The 25,545-nt window shown below is 36.8% G+C and overlaps 1 long non-coding RNA gene across 1 annotated transcript; it reads left to right on the top strand.

Annotated features, from left to right (window-relative positions):
- The first annotated feature begins 17,269 nt into the window (after positions 1-17,269).
- Positions 17,270-25,117, top strand: LOC102153884. Its single transcript, XR_005373765.1, has 4 exons — positions 17,270-17,349; positions 23,014-23,090; positions 23,930-24,070; positions 24,988-25,117. It is a non-coding gene; the product is annotated as an uncharacterized LOC102153884 (long non-coding RNA).
- Positions 25,118-25,545: the final 428 nt, after the last annotated feature.

Raw genomic sequence — 25,545 nt, 5'->3', positions numbered from 1 at the left:
AATATTTCTTGTTGGTCAAGAGATGGATCTTGATGGAGGAGGTATTGATAGAGGAGTGACAGGATGATGGCAAGAGGGTATGTGGAATGATCTCATACTGGGACAAGCCTTCATAATCCTATAATTCTGTAAACCCTATTGGTTAAAGAGCCAATTGTATTAACAAATAGTCCTTTTAAAATATTAGATCTTAGTTTAAATAAGTTTCATTAGCTGGTCTCCTCCTAACCAGAAACTGGGAGAGGTGAGTTATTGAGGAAAGCCTGGGGTAAGACTAAGAGTTTAGGGACTTCTATAGGAGAAACAATCCTGCATGTTTCCTTTACTCTCGCACTACTACATTTCACTTCAGACATTTCTAGTTACCAAATGTGTGGAGATTTCCCTACCCAGCAATTCTCTCACAACAGTGAGTGTCCTATAATTCAACTCAATTCTGACACCATCTACTCAGAGATAGTGTCAGATCATGACCTAAGCCGAAGGCAGACACAACTGGCTGAGTCACCCAGGCACCCCTGTCATGGAGTATCTTGACTGTGAATCAAAATGCCTCTACTTGTGGGGTGAAGAGGAAAGTGAAGATTGCATTCCCTTTCCTTTCTCTCAAATTACAGCTGTGAAGAGTGAGGCAGAGGTGTCTGTGTGGGGCCACTGGGCTAAAGATTCTCATCAATGGCATAGGCCATATGAACCAATGTTTGTATATTTCCTTCAACATTTTCCCCCATTTCTATTTTGCTTATAGACTTAAGTTTTTCCCTTCCATATTATACTTTATTTCATTTTGTCTTTTAAATTTTTTCAAGTCATGTTGGTTTAGATCCTCCAGTAGTTGACTTATTCTTAACACTGACTTTGGCCAACATTCAAAAACTCTTCTAATACTGAAGACAAATGCAGTTACAACTTAGATGATTGATTAATGGTAGCATGTTTCATATAAGTAGGCCTGGTAGATATCTGTTATTGAGAATTTAATAAAATTATCTGTAATCATATTGGCAAAGTAGTTTCTTAGGGCCATCTGCTTATTTATTAAAATGATTTTTAAAGATATATTGAACCAGATGGTTTTCAAATAGGATCTGACAAGCATTGGCCTACTTTTTCAACTCTAAAGTATATTTTATTTTATTTTTTTTTAAAGTATATTTTATATTACTTGTGTACCTCATCATCCTATCATCTTAGGATAGGATCCTCCAAAGTAAAGGTATCTCCTTTACAAATCACTTTGCCTATTTTTCTATTTGTTACAAGAAAATATCACCATTTTTATTAGAATATTAAATGAGTAATCACTTTATACCTGCCTGCATAGATGATGTTTAGGTGTGGGCAGGAATCAAAGAAAAGAAATACACCTGTGTTCACAGTGACTAATGTCATTCATGATATTTTATTTTCTAAAAATTGTATTTTCTCCAAAACAAACCAACATGGATACTGTTATGGTGACATGAAGAGGAAAATAACAACACATATGTTCCCTACTCTGGGCAGATGGAGGTCTCTAGGGAGGCACAAAGGCAAGAAAACCAACTTAAGATGTAGTGTGTCCTGATTTCTTCTTTAACAGGCCAACTTGAACAGGGCATTGGATAAATGTGTACCATCATTCCTGGTCCGTGGTTTCTTTGATGTCAACCACTTATTAAAATAGACAAGGCGATTTGGATAGGCAGCTACATGATTTATTGCTATGCTCACCTGATCAAGGACTGCAGGAAAAGCAAGAGTTGTGAAGTGTCCCAGAAGTTCTCAGACATGAATGGATTTTGATGGTTGACTTTACATATTTATGCGTAACCATAAAACATTTCTTCCTTTGTTTCTACTCCAGATTCCACCCAAATTCTTGCCCCTTACTTTCCTTGGGGCTATCTTAGGGAACAGCTTATTCAGGAACCTGGGGGATCACCTTGCAGGGTCTTCTTCTTATTATGTAATTAAGAATGGGAGGCCAGGTGATCCCTTTCCATTACACCTATGATGACATTTGGTGTTGAGTTCAACTGTGTGTTTCTCATCATACTCGTGCCTTTGGTTTGGGTTTTTGACAGAGACACGTATTTCTTAGAATATTTTTAATTTTTATTTTCTTGTTTCTAAAGTACTATGAGATCTACTTTTTATTATACTTTATTCTCCATCAGTGTCACTTCACAATAAATCTGAAAAATTAATGTATGCTTTATATATTTAACTTCAGTGTCTTTTCCCCTCCTTTTATATATATTAGTAGAAAAGATAAGTGAACCAAGACTCGAGCTAGGAAATAACCATAGGACATAGAGAATTTTTAAGATGAGGAGTTTATTTATTTATTTATTTATTTTTAAGATTTTATTTATTTATTTGAGAGAATGCGATAGCACATGAGCAGCTGAGGTGCAGAAGGAGAGGCAGAAGCAGATTCCCTGCTGAGCAGGGAGCCCAATGAGGGGCTGGACGAGGGGTTCATGGAGGGGCTCCACCAGGCACTTGATCCCAGGACCCTGAGACCATGACCTGATATGAAGGCAGACACTTAACTGACTGAGCCACCTAGGCACCCCAAGATGAGAGGCATTTTATACAGAAAAATGGTAAAGCATCCCTTGGACCCATGGTTAGGTTGCCTAAGGGAGTTTCCTTTTATTGTCATCTTCAGATGGATAACTTTATCCTAATGCCTTTTCTATAGCAAAACAGTAGTAAGGACTTGAATAAAAAGAAGTGAAAATGATTCTGAAGAAAGAGTCTACATGTTTACTAAAACAGATGGAAGGACGTTGTTTGATGGTAATGGAGAGCTTAGTGTCAGAAAATACATTCTTTAGAAAATTGTTTCTGTTCTCATATATACCATGTCCCAGACCAGCACAAAAACAGAATAGTAATGTACATATCTAGTGAAAATTCCTTTAAAAAACACACTAAGAAAAAAAAAAAACACACTAAGGATATTGGTGAAAGAATAGATGTGTATTCAATGGGACAGAATAGAAAAGTAGACCCACATGTAAATGATCAATTGATTTTTTGACGAATACGCATGAACAATTCAATGTAGAACAAGTGGATATAGTAGATAAATATATATAGGTATATCTGCATGTGCTGGAGCAATTGCACATTCATATATGAAAATGAATCTTGATTTATATTTTGTACCATATATGAAAAATTAAATAAAAATGGATCATAGGGATGCCTAGGTGGCTCAGAGGTTGAGCGTCTGCCTTTGGCCCAGGGTGTGATCCTGGGATCCCAGATCGAGTCCCACATTGGGCTCCTTGCAGGGAGCCTACTTCTCCCTGGGCCTGTGTCTCTGCCTCTCTCTCTCTCGTTGTGTCTCTCGTGAATAAATAAATAAAAATCTTAAAGAAAAATGGATCATAGAACTTAAATTGGAAACTATACATTTTAAAGAACATAGAAGAAAATCTTTGTGACATTGAGTTACACAAAGTTTTCTTAGATAAAACATTAAAAGCAAGATCCCTGAAAAAAAAATTGATAGTTGTCTTCATCAAAATGAAATACTTCCGCTCTTCAAAAACAGACTTTTAAAAGGATGAAAAAAATATTGAAAACAATATTTGTAAAATATATATTTGATAAAGAACTTGTATCCAGAATGCATAAAAACCTCTCAAACTCAATAATATATTATAAATATGTTAATTTTTTCCTTCAGTAGTATCTTGATAAAGTTTAATCCTAACTAAAACCTCAAAATGGTGGTGTTTGGAGAGGATGGTAGATAATTCTAAAATTTAAATAGAAATACAAAAATCCAAGAATAGCTAAAGTCATTTTGAAAAACAAGGACAAAATTGAAGGACTTATATTATTAGGGGTCAAGGTAGAATAATTAAGAGAATATAATACTGGCTCAAGGATTGACACGTAGAACAGGTGAAGAGTAAGCACTCAGAATAGATTGCCATATATATGATCAAATGATTTATTACAAAGATAACACTGCATTTCAATGGGGGGGAAATGTTCTTTTCAACAAATGAGGTGATCAATTGAAAATGCTGTATTTTTAAAAAGGGGAGGAAAAATTTAAGCTCTACTTCATACTATACAGAAGCATAATCTCAGGTTTCAGATCTAAATATGGAAGATAAGATAATAAAGCTGGATAATATCTTCTTGACCATAGGCTAAGTAAATATCTATTAAACCAGATTTAAAGGAAAAATAATTAGATCATTAAAATTAAGACCCATTCTTTCAAATACACTATTATGATGAAGACAAGCTCTAGACTAAGAGATAATGCATTTTAGTGACCAAGGACATTTTTCCAGAATGTGTAGAGAACTGCTAAAAATTTCAAAGACAGTCTCATAGATCTGTCCAACATGCAAAAGACTTGAACAGATAATTAATAAAAGTGAGTATTAGACAAACAGCTAATAAACCATATAAAAGTATACTCAACATCATTGTTCATTAGGGAATTTAAATTAAACCACAATGCAGTGCTACTACACCTCCACTGGAGTGACTAAAATTAAAAGACAATGTCAAATATTGGCAAAGATGGAACAGGTATGAGTTTCATGTACTATTAGTCAGAATGTGAACTCGTATAATCACTTTGAAAAAATATTTCATAGGACCTATTGAAGTTGAATTATGTGCATAATTTATGAACCAGCAATTCTACTCATGGGTATATATTTGATGAAATATGTACTCACTAGAAGATATGCACAAGAGTTCATAGCAGCATTATTTATAATAGACCCAAACTGGAAACAAGTCAAATATATATAGAAGATAATGAATTATTAGACAACTCTCAAGCCAGCATGAAAAATCAGAATGGATCCAACAGGAAGGCATCTGTCACACAATTCTGTGTGAATTTGGTCATAATGTTCGTGCTAGAAGCTTGGGTCCCACCTGAGAGTGGGGGGCTAAGTACTATGAGTTACATTTCCACACATAGAAGTGGGGTAGCACTGCTTATGTGCTCTCTGTCTTTGTGAGATGTCTGAACTTCTTTCAGAAATTTTTCCTATATTTTTCTCCTCAAGAGGACAAGACCAAGAATCACAAGCATCCTGGCATGCTAATAATCTGGTGCCACTTACGCCAATTATATGTCACTTCAGATTCTGCTTTAATAAAAATTGTACTAAATGGTATATGGTATCCTGGAGATCTTGGAATAGTAAAAGGGCATTAGTGGAAAAACTGGTAATTCAGATAGTCCGTGCTTTAGTTAATAGTGCTGTATTAATGTCTGTTTCAGAGTTTTGACAAATGCACCATGATGGTTCTGTCAATATTAACATTAGGAGAACTTAGGTGAAGACTATCAAGGAATTCTCTTTGCGACTTTTCTGGAAGTCTAGAATTATTCAAACTAAAATAAAATATTAAAAAAACCCAACCCCCAAATCGTGGGGCTTATTCTTTATCTTCCAAATAAGAAATGCATTATATGTTTTGAATACAATATAGAATTTTAACATCTTTGGAATTTGATTTCCGTTTTTCTGTCATCCATTAGTAGAGAATATTTAGCAATCACACTACTAAATATAGGAGTAGCTTACATAGATGCGATGACAAAGTCTTGCAGAAATAACTACCCATAACAGTTTCTACTTCAAACCTGGATTATGTCAGCTAAACATTTGCAACATTTTGGGTTTCTTTACTCTAATTTTCTTTTGTGAGACGTTCCAAGTTCCTCAAAAAACATGGTAAAAAAAATGAATACAGATAAAAGATAAAAAGTTTAAGATATGAGTTATATACGGAGGAAATTTTAGACAGTATTACCAAATGTTCTTTCTAGAGGATGAACATTAGTAAATGGGGTCCTAGTGATTGACAATAGTACAGGTTTAGAAATGACCTCTCAGCATCTACATCACCGGTACTCACTGAGAGGTTAGGAAGTTTTGCAACCGTGTAAGTTGGAATTCACTAACTTTATTGTGCTCTCTTACAAAAAATTTGTGTCCGGCTTGGCTCAAGATGTTAATTATGGAACCTGAGATTTTAACTCACTCAAGTGAATCAGATAGATATTTTGGTGCAGGAAATGTTGAGGGCCTGAAAGCACAGCCCTGGGGCAGTGTCTGCTCTGCTGCTCTCACTGCAGACAGAGGCTCTGACGGAAACCCTGAGTTGACAGGTACAGAGAGATCCAGTGCTGGTTTTTGTCAGTGAGAGAGAAATCTCTTCCTACGATGTGAAGAGGTGTGACTAGGAAAACTCTTCCTAGTTTATTAGGATATTAAGATAAACTAGGATCTTCCTAGTTTATTAGGAAAGCTCCTAATATCCTCAGATGTAACCAATCATAGCATAGTCACTAAGAGAAGAATATTCTACAGCAAGACTGTCCTGAGTGTAGCTGTCACTGTGTTAAAAATGTGACTCAATGCAGCTACATGTGTTTAATCTTTACTGCCACATATTTTATTTCATGACCAAGAATATAAACTAGAATGAACTCACAGAGAAATTATGAAATTCTTAGTTAGCATTAGTCATTCTACTGTGAGCAAAGATCTTTGAGTCAAAAACAACTGGATTTTTATCTTATTCCTGCCATTTGCTATCTCTACGACCTTGGGCAAGTTACTTACCCATCTGAGCCCCAGTTTCCTTGCTTGTAAATTGGAGATAGCAATAATGCCTTATTTCATAAGATTGTTTTTTTGTGGGCTGAGAATAAAGTGTCAAGGCCAGGACATGGCACATAATCAGAACCCATGAAAGCCCATTATCTGTTCATTTCCCAGGCTTTGGCCACGATGGAGTTTCCATTCCATTTCTGATTTTCTCTGAGACTGTTTCCTCTTTACGTCCTCCTCCCTTTGCCAATAACTTCCTTTTCTCCTCCTTCTCCCTTTCCCTTCCTCTCACCTCCTTCTCCTCCAAGACATTTTCCTTCCTCCTCCTCTCCTCCTCCCTTTTTCCTCCTATTTTTCTTCCCACAACAGGATGGGGAATGTACACACACACACACACACACACACACACACACACACACAGAAGTAACTAGGATTAAAACTCAATGCTTAACTCATTGTTTGAAAACTCCAGATCTTTCTTCGCTATAAAAGCTGTTTAATGCTGCATTAGAAGCAAATATAGTCTTAAACCAGTCCACCGACTAGAAGTAACTCAAGAGCAAACAGCAAACAGAACTCTCCTCCCTTCCAGCCAAAGTGGCCATTCAAAGGAGGATGATGTCATGTCATTACTATCTGTGGAAAGACCCAAACCACCACTTGTGTGGCCACATGCTGGACTATTTTCAGAAACAGCATGGTAGTTGATTACTTTGATCAGGTTTTTCTTTTTATTTTTATTTTTCCACATAGCTAATGATATCATAGTCTCAATTTTAGGAGAATGGGGCAAGTTTTCTGAAATATTCTTGCCCTCTGATTATTCTGAAGGCTTCCATGATCTTTATTTCATTCTTTTAATTTTTTTATTAAAAAACAAACACCTGTCCTTTTCAAACCCCAAAACTAAACTAGAAGGGTGATTACAGGGTTAGTGTGAATTCATTAAAGGAGAAAGCCCCACATTTAGAAGGAGAGAGGGCTCACGTACAGGGTTCTCATTTATGCGTGGCCAGCTGACCCATGTCTGAAGTGGCAACACATCCCAAGCACCCTTAGAACCATGCAGTCTTAACTTCTGCAGGGTTTTTAAAATCCCTGATATATCCTAAGTTTTCAAAACTCTGATATTTAGTTATAAGAAAAATTTGTAGTTCAGAAGAGCTCAATATATGCTCTGTTTTCCGAAACTGATTGCACTGTGAACTCTGGTTGGAAGTTGTGGTGCATGTGTAGATTTCACTTAGGTCTTCAAGGAGTGTGTACTGGATGTTTGATGAGGGCTGCTGTGATGGTGCCTGCCTCTTGGTGCATATGCTAATATTTTAAGATGTTATCAAGTGTTAGAGGCAATCTTGCTCTTTAAGATCCCCAAGGATAATACTAATAGAGAAATTAAGATCATTCAGATGAGCAAAAATATGAGCGCTTGTGAAACAATTGACCTTATATCCAAGAAAAGATTTTAGTGCTTTCAGGAAGTTGGTAGGCACAGAGGGAGAAAGTGATGTTTACCGGAGGTAGAGAAAGTAGTAAGTGTTCAGGGAGGGTGTGCTTCCAATGCTAAAAAGCTGAGAAGTAGATAAACTTCTCTGAGAATCGAGAGCATGGTAGCATGGATTGTGACTTGGGAGAAGGCTCAAAAGAATGGGTAGTTTGTCTAGATTGAAGGGGTTCTGATGACTAGAGGGAAGGGAAAGAAACGGAACTACCTTTGGTTTTTCTGATATTTACCAAGCCCATTGTGATGAATATCGAGTTGGGTGCTCAGATCTTCTGCAGATGAAAGTCCATTGCCCAGCCAGTAGAGAGCTGTTCACTGGTGGCCTTCCACTGCTGTCAGCCCCCTTCAAAGATTTCCTTAGCTGCACAGAGCCACTTTGCTTATGGTCACACCCTTCCCAGGGTGGCCCATGTCCAATGACTGGTTAAGGGGCAGGTATAAAAGTATAGCCACTTTGGCCTTGCCCGGGAAAATTTTGATGGCCCGTTTCAGCTCTATAAGGTCAGCGGAAGTGGTTATCAGGTCCACATCAAAGGTCAGTTTTTCCTGTGTCCAGTCCTGCTTTTTTCCCTACCCTCCTACAAGTGTTGATCCTAAGAGCATTCTAATAAACATTCTATACTCCAACTCCATTTTAGGATCTACTTCTTGAAAAACTCACCTGTGGCACCTTCTTAGTTTATTATTTTATTTTCATAATAACTCCCTGAGGTTGGTATTATTAGCTTTATTAAACAGGTGAGAGATTCAGACTTAGGTTAAATAACTTGCCAGAAGTCATGCACGTTGGCATCCACACTTAATTAATTGCAACATCTGTGCTCTTTTCAGTATATGGTATTGCCTGCTAAAAGGATCAGCAGGAGACACATACCTCCATGCATGTGCAGTAAAGATTGGATACTTACTTGTGTGCCCTCATTCAGGTAACAGTTATTTACCAAAAACTAGTGTTCCAGAAATTTTACAGCTATGGAAGGAAGAAACATGAAATGGGAGATAGATTTGCTATCCACATAAAGGCTTTGTGGACACCAGAAAGGATCCCTTTTCTGCTCTATGATGACACTCTACATGTCTAAGTCCAACTTCGATAGTGTCTTTGAAGATTATTAACCTTTATCAGTTATATTTTCTTTTCTAATTTAATCACAGATTAAAGAAATTAATGAAATTTGAATGTAAAACAAACAAAAACGTTTTGCTTTGAATGATGCAATAAAGACAGATACTAAAAAATTGCTGCCAAACTAGTTGTGACCCAGACAACTGTGAAATATTGGAAGGTGTTGTAAACATCTAGGGAAGATATATACTTATATATATACTTAAGTATATATATTACTTTTCAAGTATTTTTAAGCTTTTACTTTAAAGAGCACAAATGGAAATCTTTGATGATGTATTTTGAGTATGGTTCATGCTGGAAAGGAAAAGGATGGATTCAAACTAAAAAAAAAAAAAAAAAAAGGAAAAAATTGGCCCAACATCAGAAGATTTGCAAATGAATATACATTTATATGTTTTGAGTTAGAACAAAATATTTAAGGTATGTATGCATCATTTTTTTTATGATTCCCTGCTTTAACCAACTTTTCTGTTGGCCACAGTTGCTGTTAAACTGAGGTTCTCCACCATACTTATTAAGATCACGTATTTCCAAAATTGTATCTCTCATAAAGAATATATTCAGTAGAAGTTTATTATATGGATGAATAACCCTGAAATATATGAGATGAAAGATATTTAAGATATCATGTAGCTTATGTGCAAGTGCCAAATGTAGATTTCTGTACAATTTCTAGTTTGCTTCATTGGGGACAATATTCAACCTTTCTTCTTCTGGAAGAGAGATCATATTCAATCTTCCTTTGTTAGTGTTCTAGTGAAGTGTTTTTGCTTTTTTACCTTCTTGTACTAATTTGCAGTGAAACATTAAAACTGGTTATATGATGAGGTGACACATTTGGAAAGGCAAATTTAGCTAAAATAACAGCAGAAACTTCCTGTTTATAAGCTAAGGATCAGAACTAAAACAAAAGATTCTTGATCCCATAAACCTATAATATTTAACTTTTCCTATAAATATATTGATCATTAATCTATAGTTAACTACCACTTCACTTTCTTATATCCTTGACCTTTCTCCCCAATATCTGAATAGTAACAATCTTCATTTCTATTGTGGGCTCATCATACTTTTCCACAAATGTAATATCTACTTTTAGAACTGCTCCATTTTTGACATGCAACTACATAAATACAAAATGCAATCTTGGCTTTTTCTAGGTTTATATTCATTTTCCACATGTAGTAGAGTGAAAAAGCAAATATGAAGCCACAGAACTCTGTCTTAGTGACTAAATGGTTTATGTTAAGATCATTGGTTGGAATTCCCTTGCTGGATCTAAAATTCTGGAGTTTAAAAAAAAAAAAATTCTGGAGTTTTGCCATGTTTGGGGAGAAAAAGCAAGGATGACACTGGTAGTAGGTAGTATTTCTATTCTAGAGAGGCAGAGTTTTAAAATTTATAGTATAAATAATGTAAATTTTGACTATAATACTTCGCTTTGTAATTTAAGCCAAGATAAAAATGAATCAAATTTAAAGAAATAAAATCATTTAGGTATATATTGTTACTAATCTTACTGATATCAATATTTGATATTATTATTATTTAAAGATTTTATTTATTTATTCATGAGAGACAGAGAGAGAGGCAGAGACACAGGCAGAGAGAGAAGCAGGCTCCATGCAGGGACCCCAATGTGGGATTTGATCCCCGGACCCCAGGATCATGCCCTGGGCTGAAGGCAGATGCTCAACCTCTGAGCCACTCAGGCAACCCAATATTGGCTATTATTATTTATCATTGTAAAGTTAAATAAAAAACCATCTTCGTTTATCCTGAATAAACTTTCACTTTCCATCAAAACGGAGTCATTCAGTTTCTTTTCAAACCTTTCCAACCCAGTTTTTGAATCTTTGTGTTATTTTACTATAGTTACTACAGAACACTAAAAATATGTGATTTCATGCGGTAGCAAAAACTCCTACACACATATTTGCATTATTAAAGAGAAGACAGTTTCGTTAAAGCAAATCTGCAGGTAATTTTTTGAGTTAATATTATGTATTAGGTACTGTGTTAGATACTGTAATGTTTATGAAGAGATGAAGGCATGATTAAGGAGTTAATAGTTTGGGAGAAGAGATAGAAAGCATCAAATCACTCACATTGTAAATAACAAAGGAGTACTTATTTAAAAGTCAAATTAAATGTTCTACAAGAATAGAAGGAGAAGGTCCTTCAGACCACAGTGGTTAAGGAGGGTCAGGTTTAGCTGACTCCCAGGGGCTGGACAGGATTTGAATTAGTGGAGGGGGTGTTGGCTTTCCAGGATTGGCTGGGGAAGGAGCTAGAAAAAGTTGAAAAGCTGTAGGAAATGTAGAATCTATTCAGAAAATAATAAGGTTTGGTAGAGGTTTTATAGAGGAAAGTAGATAAGATGATGCACTAAAGTATACTTTGGCCATATTAGAGGGTTGAGGTAAAAAATATTGGGATGCAGCTTAAGTAGCTTTGGCTTTAGTAGGTCCACCTGTTTTTTTTTTTCAAATTTATTTCATAGAACATAAATTTTAAAAGTTCTAAAGAGATGTACCACTGAAAATAAAAAAATTCCAATTTCATTGGCAAATATTGAGTTAAATGAAATTTATTTTTCCTTTAGGATGTATTAGTTTTAACATATTAGTATGCATTGTAGATTTCCAAGAAAGTGAGGAATATAGCATAGAGCTTTTATAAACCCATGGAGGTAAAAAGGAAGGCTCATAGAATATATATCTTGAAGGCTAAATTGATGCAGCTCATGACTGATTAAATATGTGAAGTAAGAAAGAGTGCAAACAAAGATAAAGGATGTTAAAGTTGAGAGATTGTAAAAAATCATTTTATAATCATTGAAAGGATGTTAAAGTTGAGAGATTGTAAAAAGTCATTTTATAATCATTGCTATTATTTGTCAAGCTGTTATTCCATGCCAGGTAGTGCAGATGAAAGATTGGGACTCGGAAGTTTAAGCAATTTGTCTAGGGTCATATAGATAATACGTGGTTGTCACAATAGTGTAATCATAGTATAGTGAAATGATTGATGGAGAGACACCAAAGACATAAGTGAAAGGATATGAAGTTCCTTTAATCACAAAGGACGTAGAAGCTTATGGTACCAATTATAAAGAGCGGGAGGCAACACGGTGCTCACCCAGATGGAGGTACAGGTGCAGGCAATACACACTTCACAGTGTGATGCTTCTACCAGATGAGTTTCCTTTCCTTTTTCTTTTTTCTTTTTTTAATCTATGGGACCATCTGCAAATCACTGTTACAAAATAACCCAGCAGATTCTTGAGTGCTTATTGTGGAACCAGGTGAATCAAAGGGTAATTTTCCAAGAATCACATCTCTTAGATGGTTTAGGCTATAGGCTTACAGAAGTCCATTCTTAAACACAGTAACTGGTAGAGCTAGGATTTAAATCTAGGTTTTACTTTGTTTCAAAGCCCCAATTTTCCCCTCTATAGCTGACTGTTGATTCTGTGTACCGATGGAAGACTCGTGAGACCACCAGGGCACTGTTACCTATTGATATTTCCTATCCAGGTCTACTGAAGAATTTGGCTTCCTTTACTTCATAGCTTGAGCATCAAAGTGCCCCTGTGGCTTAACTTACTTTTTCTAAGTCCTCCATGCAAAAGAAAATCAGTACATGTTTTGAGAGATTTACTGGGTATCAAATGCCTGGTTGGTTTGCTTAAAGCAGAGGTTACTCTGTGGTTGTGCATCTTTGTCTCATGTTCCTAAGACCATGGTGTTATAACATGTACAGCCTATACTTTGCTGGGGCGGGCCCTGCGAAGGGAAGGTCATCCAGATAACTTCTGGCAGGCACTATTCTGAGTCCTGACATGTACATCCTCATTTATCCTCACAACGATTGGATAGGGGGTAATGGGATAATGCTATCAGTATCCTCATTTTTTAACTAAGTAACACAGAGGATAAGTCATTTTCCTAAGTTCGTATATTTGATAAATGGTAGGACTCAAACTTGGGGCTCAGACTTTAGACCTACTCTGCAAGGTGATGACCGTGAAAATCACACTGCAACCTTCGTGTCTGTTCTGTTTCCATCTCCTGGCCATGGTCTGTTGCTGCCGCTGTTACTTTCTCTGCCTCTTAGAAATCTAATGAGGCTAATCCTGCTGTCACTTCTGTCTTCATCTAGAGACTCCTTTTTTCTTCTTTTTTAATGATGTTTAATTTTAATGTCCTTCATTCAAAGACACAGCCTGTCTTCAGGATTCCTTTCTTTGATCAACACCATTATAAGTATGAGGGAGTGTCCACCCTTATAGTGTTATGATGCTTTTGCCTCCCCCCCTTTTTGTAAATTCTTAAGAGTGCCCATGCTATTACATTTGAAAACAGATATTCTCTTACCTCTCTTGAGAAACTTAGACATGTTCTGTTGGATGGTGGAGGGATTTGGTAGACAGTCAAATGGTGTAAAATCCTCTCTGAGGGTGCCTATGTGGCTCAGTTGGTTAAGTGTCTGCTTTCAGCTCAGGTTATGATCTTGCAGTTCTGGGATGGAGCCCCGAGTCGGGTTCTCTGCTCAGTGGGGAGTTGGCATCTTCCTCTCTCTTTGCTCCTCCTCGCTGCTCATGCTTTCTCTTTGTCTCAAATGAATAATAACATTTTAAAAATAATCCTCTCCCCATTAATAATTTTTATTATGAATATTTTCCCAATTCTCTAAATTTTATCCTGTCTTTTCCACATAATACAAGGTCTATTGAACTGCCACAGTATGCTAGGCACCATGCTAGCAACATAAAGATAAATAAGAAAATGTCCTGATCGTGAGGTGTTCAGTGTCTCGAAGGACAGACATATGCAAATGAATAATAGGTACAATATGAAAAATGCAATGTTAAAAGAATGTTAAAAGTACCTGGGGAGGAGCTCCACTGTGGCTCAGTGGTTGAGCATCTGCCTTTGGCTCAGGTGGTGATCCTGGGGTCCTGGGATCCAGTCCTGAGTTGGACTCCCCTCAGGAAGCCTGCTTCTCCCTCTGCCTGTGTCTCTGCCTCTTTCTCTGTGTCTCTCATGAATAAATAAATACAATCTTTAAAATAATAAAAAAAAGTACCTGGGGAAGAAGGAAGGACTAGAGAGACGACATGGTAGTCAATCTGTGGCCTTGGGTGAGGAGCAGGAATTCACTGGTTGGAAACAGAAGCAAAGAGCAAAGCAGGCGGTGTGAACTGTATACATAAATGTGTGGTGTTGTGAATGCACATGGTGCCTTGGAGGACAAAATTGATGTCCTATAGGCAGAACCCATGGAATGTATGTAGGAGAATGGAAGGAAGTCATAATTGGCTAGCCTCATATGTCCTGCTAAAGAGTGTGGGCTTAAGTCTGTAGACAGTGGTGCCCCCTTCTCCCAGGTTCAATCTTTGTACTGATACCTTCACCTGTCACAGATCCTCCTTTACCTCCTGCTCAGGAATAAAACTTGGAGTTGAAGCTGGACAGGCTCAGGGGCCAAGGCAGTTTCTGATTTTAAGAGAAAAAAATTGATGCCCTTTCAATATTAGAAAATTTCTCAGCCTTTACCAAACAAGCCAGTAGCGGTTGTGGCAACATTTTTAGGCAGGATGAGTATTTCTCCCAGTTATTCTGCACAGTTTTCAGAAACAGTATGACTTGCATTCATGGAATACTGGTTTGGTGAAGATAAGGGCTTATTAATGAAAGACTTTTTCTTTTCATTACTTAAGAAGATTTGTTTATTCATTTTAGAGAGAGAGAAAGCACTCGAGAGTGAGGGGAGGGGCAGATGGAGAGTGGGAGAGAGAGCAAGAGCAGCAGACTCCACACGGAGCACAGAGCTGGATGCAGGGCTCTGTCCCACGACCCTGCAATCACAACTGAGGCTGAAATCGAGAGTCGGATGCTTAACCGACTGAGCCACCTGGGTGCCCCAGTTAAAGGCTTTTTTGGAGTGAGGGCCTCTCTAGGTGACATGTGGAGACAGTTCACTCATGTGTGTTTGAGTTGCTGGAATAATCCAAGTCATCAAATACCTGGTATTAAACTGCTCCTATGCAGAAGCTTTGTACATTTCCTAGAAAGGTAATCATTTTCTTTCCAAATTTATGTGTAAACATTTCTGCCATTTTTCCCCCTACTTTGATCTTGATAATGTTTTTTATAAATCCATCTCACTGCCTGCTCTGCTCACATATTTTTTTAGGAAAACTTCTCATACCACAGTCCTGGGAAAGCAATGTGACCCCAGGACCTCCCCCAACTTCCCAGTCATTGGACGAACATCAGACCTAAGGACAACCAATCCCCTTGCTGATCAATGATAAAGCAAACCTCTTTTTTCAGATTGTTTTTAAAATTAGGAGAGCTAGAATCTGTAGACAGTAAGTTAGACATTGATTCTTCTTGTCTATTCTCACATTGGAATCATCTTTTTAAAATGTCCTCCATCCTAGCTCTTTTGGATTTAGCTGGAATCTGAATTACACGCACACACACACACACACACACACACACACTGTTGTGTCTCTCTGATGTCTATTTATTAATTTAACAGTTATTTTATATTTCCAGTGTGCATAGAGCAGAATTTTTTGTCATAAGCCCTAATCCTCTGTGGAATGGTGTGAGTAATTTCTAAACAACCTTTATAAAATGTCTGTACCCATTTTTTTCCAGTGTGGTGGCACGAGAACATGTTAAATACTTCCCATATCAATTTTTATTTACCCTGCTATTAATATGTTGATTCTCTATTGTCTGTCTTAAACGAGGCATGATTTGTTAGTTTTGTGTCATGACCAAATACAGTGTATCATGAAGTGGGCTTTTTGCCAGGTAGAAGGGTTGTAGGCAACACACACTTGCATACACGTGCACTCACTGTACACTTACACTCTGATCTTTTTAAAGGACAAAATACGGGATCCCTGGGTGGCGCAGCGGTTTGGCGCCTGCCTTTGGCCCAGGGCGCGATCCTGGAGACCCGGGATCGAATCCCACGTCGGGCTCCCGGTGCATGGAGCCTGCTTCTCCCTCTGCCTGTGTCTCTGCCTCTCTCTCTCTCTCTCTCTCTGTGACTATCATAAATAAATAAAAATTAAAAAAAAAAAAAAAAGGACAAAATAGTAATGATTGATGGCAGTTGAAATGAGCATGGCTTGGAGGTGTTGCTTAATTTATTTTTCTTACATCATATGTATATTTACATAATTCCAAGAAATTAAGTGAACACACAGAGTTGCTAATGCCTTGAGGCCCTTTGTAAAAACAAGGAACCACATAGTAGGGAGTCAATTTATGCCTTTTCTTGGCATTCAAATATACTGATCATTGTAGCTGGAATGACACAGTAATTTACTCCAGTTGTGCTGACGATGATTTCTCATTTCTTGTCCATGGACAGCTATAGCTTGTTCTTTGTATAATTTGAAGGAGAAGCATAGGGTGCCGTGTCATACATTTGAGTGCTCTTTATTTTTACTTTTGCTAAATGGAAGCAAAAGCCAGACGGTTTCACTGAGCAACAACTTAAATGTAGTTGTTTCTGTTTTTTCCTGAGAATGCAGTTGGTGCATTCTTAACTTCAACTTTCCAAAACCTGTTTTTCCTTTGGATTTATGAGTTCTTTTCTTATACTTCGGAGATTTGTCTAATAGAAACATGCCAGGCCTTCAAGGTCCCATTGGGTTAGGTTGTGAGGTCAGTAGACAGCTCTGTCACCTACCCCTGCCTCATGGTGAGCTTGCAGTATAGACTGCACCAGTTGCGTGAGACGGCATACAAGACCACATAATAGAGAGGATTAGATGAGAACAAAAATTTCTTTGCTTTATTTATAGTATCATTGTGGAAGGATGAAAAGCTATAAGTCAGCTTTGCCTGGGTGTGGACTTGCAATAATCCACTGAAAACTTTGATTGTTCCCTTGACTTTGCCTTGTAAAAGCTTCTGTGGCTCCTGTGGATTATTACTTCATAATGCTTGGACAAACATCAATTAACATACATCAAAACGTTTCCATTTGTGCCCCTCTATGAATGGAGGAGACCCAAAAAGCACAACGGGGTTGAAAACACTCACATGGAGATTATAGGAGGCCAGGCTCTGCAGAGGACACAGGTGTGTTGCTTGATATGTGTTGGAAATGTTGCATTTCTTATGGAGTTTGGAGTAATTATCAAACCAGACCATTAAATGACAGCTTATTGGAAACCATAGCTATTATAAGGACTATTTTTTTTAAACCTAGGAAATTAGTTGTTCAGAATCAAGTGAAACTTGTGAATCTGGCTGTTAACATTGGGGACACAGAGGAAGTTATATTAATTTCATAAGTCACTTGAGAACATTTTAATCTTCTTCAAAATTTCTCAGAGTTTACGATAGGACTTCTTTCAAACAATGTGAATAAGAGAAATATACTTAACATAAATGTTTCAGAATATTTATATATAAAAGTCAATGTCCACGAAAATATTTTATATTTTGGAGTTTTAAATATATTCCATTTTTTTGCCGTGTGGTTTACTTTTGTATAGTTATTTCCCATCCATAATATTGATACTATATGCAGCTGGAACAAATTCAATAGCCAAATAAATTATGGTCTTTACTGTCACTTATAAAAAAATTGGCAACAGATTTTTGTTCAGTGTGAGAGGATTACACTTATGTTAGCTCCAAATGTCTCTCAATGGGAGTGTGTATATGATAATAACAAGTGTATTCACCTGGCAAGTCCTCAGACCATATTAATGTTGCTATTAAACACAGTGAATGATTTAAAAAATACTGTGGAATAAATCAAGAAAAACCTCGTTTTTAAGATTATTCTATGTATTATATGATACCAAGGCCCAGTACCTGGGGAATTTCATTAATAAACCTCAGTAATTGGGCCAGTTTGCTGTAATCTGTAAATCCATATGGTTAGAGTAGTACTAAAGCATACTCATTTTCCTAGATTGTCTTAGAAATCAAACTGAAAGGTTGCCTTTTGCATTAATTTCTTTTGCGAATATTTGTTTTAGCAAAAATTGTAAGAATAGTCTAATGTTCAGAAAGTTAATACTAGTATCCAGTTTCTGCTCAATAGAAAATAAGAAAACTCTCCTTTTATATATAAGCAGAAATTTTTGAAAGGCAAGAATCGTTTATTTGATCTATTAAGCTAGATAATTGTCCGATGGTGTATGTAGAGCACAGGGAGAAATCTTGGTACCCTGGAGAGACAGAGCCATGGATAAAAGTACCAGTGGTTTATGTTAACAGAAAGGTGGATCTGATCTTGAAGGCACTAGATTGTGAGATGGGATGACATAACACATTCACATTCAGCTGACACTCTTTAGCCCCTAGAATGGGTATAGGTGACACTGCCCTTCCTCTGTCCTTCTTTGGCCACTTGAGAGACAAGGTTCAGGCAAGGGCCTCACACAGGGCTGCTTGTGCACATTTGCTTTGCTTTCTCCACATTTAAGCATCCTGAGACTTAGAGTTCTACTTTTCTGTTGTGTATATAGCTGCAACCAAGGTGCTCTCTTTCCATATGACCCTGTAACTCAATTAGCTCCTATTATCTGTGCGTATGGGATCTTACTCTGTAAAATCATTGGATTGTCTTTGTGTTGAGTACAACTGACCTTTAAGAGAAATGCTTCCAAATAGGCAAGAAATTGTCTTCTGCTTTTGGCTCTGTGGACTGTGCACACCTATTTTGCTGACTCATTAATTCAGTTGGAACATTGGGACTCTGTACCTTTTTGGAGCTCCAGCACGGGTCTCACAGTGAGGAAATCTGGCAGGGTGGGAAAAAATGTGGCCTTTGAAGATGAGAGGACCTGGTTTCTGATTTTGGTTCGACTGTGTCTATCACAAGTTTGTAGTGACAAGAAGAATTAGTGACAATGTGTGATGTGTCCAGCACCTTTTTTTTTTTTTTTTTGGCACGTGGTGGAAGCCCATTGGAGGTAGCTATTATGAAAAATAGTCTCCCTAATTTGGCAAGTTTAGCTCCATTTATTCAGAAGTAGTAGGTGGCTTGATCATCTCCCATTTACCTTATTTGTGGATGTAGAAGAAGCAGAGCCAGAAGAGAGTAACAAGGGTGAGAAAAACTGTGGAGGAATTTATTTTTAAGTGACATTCTTCAAAGGCTTCTCACATAGGGAAGATCATTTAGTCTTACCCGGCAGGCAGTTGTGTTCCTTGTACATTATTACTCTTATCACATGGATAAAGGATCACCTTGATTATCGTGAGCTTGGGTGAAACTTTCCAATGCTGCTTTGAAGAAGAAGCCTTGACCTGGTTAAATTTAATCGATTTCCATAAATAAAAACATTTATTAGAAAAGATACTCTACTTCCAAGGCACTTTTCCATCAACTTGCTATTTTTTTTTTTTTTTTGGTTGCCTATCACATGGCTGTATCATTCTTAGACACTAAATGAAAAGCATGTGTAACAGAACACAGATCTGCACTTCTGGTCCATGTTACCACGGGTAACGTCCGATATGAAAAATGGGCTTTCTTGCAGTAGAACACACTACTTTAATTATTACATGCAGTATGGAAACATGAATATTTATACAATTAGAAACTTGGAAGCATTGCACAAATTCTTTCTAGTTGGACTGTAACATAGGCACTTTCCTCCCAATCTGCTCTATAAATGCAGACCAAAAGATGAAATATTGTGGCAGCCCTAAATTCACTGATTCTAGAAAAGAATGCTATAAAATTGGTCACATGAAATAACATTGTTAGCACTGAGCCTCAAAGTTGCTTGGATTGTTTAAGTATTTACTTATTATTTATTGGTGTCTAGTTTCATTTGAGCAGTGATAGGTGCTCTTGTTATTTATAACTTTTGTTCTGTTCAGTTTTGTGTGATGAAATTAAAATCACACAAAGCAAATATGTGGCTTATTAGAATATTTGAACAGTTCACTTAAGGTTGTAAATCAGGTCTTACTATAACCCCATCTTAATTAATTTTTTTCATACTTTCCCCTTTGGGTTCTAATTTTTGAATGCAAATATAGATCTTATGTATTTTCAAAACTTAATTTGACTTGTGGAAACACGTAAAACCTACTCTCTTTACTTAAAATATACGTGCATATACATACATAAGCCCCCATGCAATTAAAATTCAAGACATAAATCATTCTTAAAATTTTAGAACATGGGATACCTCTAGCTTGTTCTCATAAAGAATTGTGACTCTGCTAAGGGTTTCATTTAGGAATTTCATAGATTAAAGTAGCCAAGAGTTTGGTTTTCTGATAGTTTCATGTTATTTATTTATTTATTGATATTAAATAAATTTACTTGAGTTCTTATCATGTAAGTTTCTGGACTTTGTATAAACTGTTGCACTAGACTTTAAGATTGATAATGAATTTAAATTAATAGTGATTAATTAATAGTAATTCTGTATCTAATTAAGTACTAGATTTGTTGTATTATTTAATAGGAAAAAGAACCCATACAAGACCATGAATTTTTTTTAAGGCCATGAAATTAATGCAGTTTATTAATCACTCTTTAGTACACTATACCAATAAAGCCCTAAGTGACCAATTCTCAATGATAGTTTGGGATATTGAATTAGCAAAGGAAAAGAATCATTCTGCTTGAAAATATCCTTCAATGTCTATCAGCGCTTACAAATACTGAAGCCAGATAAGATGTTCTGAATATCATTCACCCTCATTTGCTCTGAACTCTCTGTTGTCATTTTGGTACTTGCCAGTCCCAGCAAGGGGAAGAGAAGCCCAGGATTGGGGAGAAATGATAATGCAGTAAGTTGGTTATCGTATACAGCTCAGTAAATGCTGATGACCCTCTGCTATTTCAAGGACGTGCTATTTTAAGTCCATAAGGGATGTTGTAACTTCATCCTCTCCATCTTCACTAACTGGGCCTCTAATCAGGACTGCAACTGATGGAGAGCTTAAAAAGATACTGTTGAGCCAATAGGCAACAACACCACCTGGCATCTGTCTCCTTAGAAATCTTGTCTTCCCCAGTATGTACCCCGTATTATGGAGAATTTGTGTGTTTCATCTATGCCAATCCATTTTTCATTTTGACTGAAGATATTAAAGAAATCTGAGACCTTTGAGGCTTTTTGTCTTAAGCAAATGTTTTGAAAAGGTTTCAGTGGCAATAAGTTCAAATAATCGCTGCAGAATTTTCACCAACTTTTGGAATCAGAGGAAGTTTTTTATGAGAAGGACTTTTAAGGAGAGCCATGAGTAAAGAGATAGAAGAGGCTTAGCACTGAGAAGTAAGAGGTCACCTGAGACAAGTGGCCGTGGGCTGGAGGGTATATTGGACTGGAACAGGAGGGACAATGAGTCCTTCCTTATCCTGAGCTGGAATCCTTTCCTCCCTTACCTGTCCTCCTTGGGAATGAAGAACAGCTGCTCACCATCCATACCATTCCATTATTTAATTTGCCAACTTTTGCTGGGAACGAAATAATCCTGATTCCTTCAGGTTTTCATCATGGTGTCTGTTTCCTGGCTCTTGATTCATTTCCACTGATTTCCCTCCAACTCTGCTCATCACAGTAATGACTGGGAGCTCCAGAGGGGTACACCACTGCTGCTTGCAATGGGAACATGACTAAAACCACCTCTCAAAGCATCCTCTGTTGGCACAGCTAATTACTGTATTGTCTTACTCTGTTTACTTTGTAATCTGGTTTCAGTAACTGGGTTTACGAAAAGCATTGCCTGAAGAGAGGAGAGTTGCCAAACTTAACGGATTTTTTTTTCTTTTGAAGGTGGAAATTTCAGTACTAGTCTGTATTTGACTCTTCATTTCCCTCTGATTTTTTTTCTGTGCTACTTCTATTCATCCAATTCATTGAGATGTGAAAATATTCATTTTCTGTGCTACTTCTATTCATCCAATCTTTTCAGACAAATGGATTGTATTTTACTTGTTTTCATTGGAGTTAAAAATATAGCTTCTGTTGGTGATGACGTTGACTCATTTGTGTACTCAGGAAATATTTCTCAGTTCTTAGGATGTGAAAAGCTGTATTCTAGGTGGAGTTAAAATACTGAACAAACTCTAGGTAGAGTTAAATTACTGAACAAAGATAGACATAGTCTCTATAGTCTTGTGTGTGTGTGGGATGCCTGGGTGGCTCAGTGGTTAAGTGTCTGCCTTCAGCCCAGGGCATGATCTTGGAGTCTCAGGATTGAGTCCCACATCGGGCTCCCGGCATGGAGCCTGCTTCTCTCTCTGCCTGTGTCTCTGCCTCTCTCTCTCTCTCTCTCTCTTTGTGTCAACATGAATAAATAAATAAAATCTTTGAAAAAAATATAGTCTTGTGGGGGGGAGAAAGACATTAATACATAGTTGTATAAAGGATTATGTAGGTAAAAATGGACAGAAAAAGGACACTCACTTGGAATGAGATAAGCCTTCCCTGGGGAAAAGAAAGGCACTTGAGCTGAAATTTGAAAGGCAAGTGAGATGAATTAATTGCACAAAGGGGCAAGTGTGTCAAGAACTATATCCCATGCAGAGGAAATACCATGTTTAAAATGTTGTATATTTACCACATGGTCAACAGAATTGAATTTCCTTAAATTTATGCTGTCAACTCAAACTCTTTGAGTTGCCCATTTCCCTTCACCTAATTAGAAGGACTCCCTCAGTTAAGAGTTCCTGTCATATGCTGATCCCATTAAAGGATTTGAATTTTTCCTGATTAAATAACAAAATTTTGTATTGTGTTATGTCATCTTTACTTTCAGAGCTGAGTGAGTTGATTTATAAGAGGAAATGCAGAATTCAAGATGAGCCTGTATAACAGGCAATCTAGCTATCTCCGGTGAGTATACATGTGGCTTAAACCAACTTTGGAGTATTCATTTGTGTGTGTGTGTGTGTGTGAGTGTGTGTGTGTGTGTATGTCTGTGTCTTTTAATAGATATTCCTTGGACTTTGACATATTTAGCTAATCAAAAGAATTACTTTTTAAAATTCATTCTAATTCCATAGAGCTCTGCTTTTGGTATTCTTTTTAAAAAATATTTTATTTATTTATTTATTTATTTATTTATTTATTTATTTGAGACACAGATAGAGAGGCAGAGGCATAGGGAGAAGGAGAGAGGTAGAGGGAGAAGCAGGCTTTCTGCAAGGAGCTGGATTATTCAGTAGAGTAGCTGGGATTATGCCCTGAGCCGAAGGCAGATGCGCAACTGCTAAGCCACCAGACGTCCCCTTTGGTATTCTTAAACTAAAAAATAGCACTAGCTTTCACCTTCAATCCTAGATTTCACTTAATGTTTCACTTACTGAACTCGCTATATCTGTGTAGACATACATTGCTATAGATACACACTGCTCTTTTTCCTGTTTGTGGCGAACAGATGATAAGGTTCCTCATGTTCTCCAAATTCAAGAAAAATTTCATTGCAGAGAACAGCCTCCTTAGAAAATGGTGATAATTCTATACGTTCTCTAGCCAGATTTCCTGATTCTGGTCCTCCTGCATATCCCAGTGGATTCTTAGTTCTGCTTTGATATCTAGTATCTACTTGATTAATCAAGATTCTGCAAATTCCTCATCTTTCCTTGAATTCTATGGGTCCTAAGATTTGACTTATTCACTCTGACTATAACTATGGACTATTGCTTAAATATCTAATTCACCATCCTTCACAGCTATCTTTTAAGTACTGAGTGCATATTGCAATATCATGTGCCTTCGAACCATGGTGACTGATGTATGTGAAGTCATCAGTAGAGGTGATATGCAAGAGACATAATGGAAGCAAGAAAGTCCTTGAAACTGCTGTTTTTGAGGTAACATTAATTCAAAATAATAAATATGCCAAAGTGGCATAATTTGGAATGGCATATTCTTGTTTCCCTCAATCTCTCTCCCTCTTCCCCTTCTTTCTCTCCCTCTCTTCTTGTCTCTCTCTCTCTCTCTCTCTCTCACACCCTTCCCCACACAAATGTTAATGCTTTGAGCTTTGATGCTTTGGATTATAAATTCTTAAATTCTTAATGGTATTTCCTTCTGAGAAAATTTTTTATACAGTTATTGGACAAAGTGAGGCAAATCACCTTCAGAGGTATATATATATGTTGGCAAACTTACCTTAACTTCATTATGTGACAAAATGCCCCTAAGTCTTTATTTATGAATACTTTACAATTTAACACTTATTTGTTGAGAATCTAGGTTGTGTCAGGCAATGCACTATAATTTTGTATTGAAAATAGCATGGTTTCTGAGGAGTTACTATTCCATTGTGGGCGACAGTAAGAAAAAGTATGCTATAATACTATAAATGTTATAATAGTTGTGAACCAGGCACTGTGGGAACTAAGTGTGAGCACTTTCATTGAATTCACGTGTCAGAAGTGGCATCCTGGAAACAAGTTTCTTATGTTTATCACATCATATGTGCAATTGTGGATAGATTCCAAAGTTAAAAATAAAAATTTAATTGTATGAGTTGGCATAAAGTTCTCTTTTGTATAGCCAACAAAATAGAAATTGCTAGTACATTTTCAGCTCCTTTCAAAATCGTTGAACGATTTTATGTAACCAAAAAAAAACCATTATATTTTTTCATCAGCTGTCAACAAAGACCTCTGCTTATATCATATTTCCAAGGAAGTTCATGTTGTAACTAAGTCTGTTTTGAAGACAAATTATGTGAATGGAATTCATCAAGCCCTAATTTTGTTTTTTCTATGTTCTACTCAAGCAAAATCAAGATGCCTTCCTGGTCATTTTGGAATCGAGTATCTCATCAGCTTTGTAATCCTGTCTCATTAACTTCCTGCAGCACGGGAAAATTCTCCAAGAAACACATAAGACCTAGGGTAGAAGGGAATCACATATTTTGGCAGTTCCTAAAATGTAGTTAACTGTTATTAGGTGATATTTTATTCTTTTCCTTAGCAATACAATAAAGATCTTGAAATTTTACGTGAGTTCATATACACAGTAGCTACTCAGATGTTATTGAATGCAGGAATACAAATGTATTTTATTGAAATATATCCTCCTAGAAGATTTTCCACACAAATTATATCAGCCTAATGTAAGATAATGGGAGAATATTGGAGGAGGTGCTCCTCTAAGAGCTCTGCATATGTTAACTTATTTAATTCTCCTTAACAATGAGGTAAAGATTAGTCTTATAAATTCTTTCTTTACATGATCTCTAAGCTACAGGTATCTAAACTTCTCTCTGTTCTTAACTTGAATATCAAATATTAAGGAAACATTATTTAAAACTCGAAAGTCAGGCAAAAAGATA

Source organism: Canis lupus, chromosome 19 (assembly GCF_011100685.1).
Source record: "Canis lupus familiaris isolate Mischka breed German Shepherd chromosome 19, alternate assembly UU_Cfam_GSD_1.0, whole genome shotgun sequence".
Taxonomy (NCBI): Eukaryota; Metazoa; Chordata; class Mammalia; order Carnivora; family Canidae; genus Canis; species Canis lupus.
The sequence above is the reverse complement of the archived record's forward strand: the minus strand, read 5'-3'. Positions and strand labels throughout refer to the sequence as shown.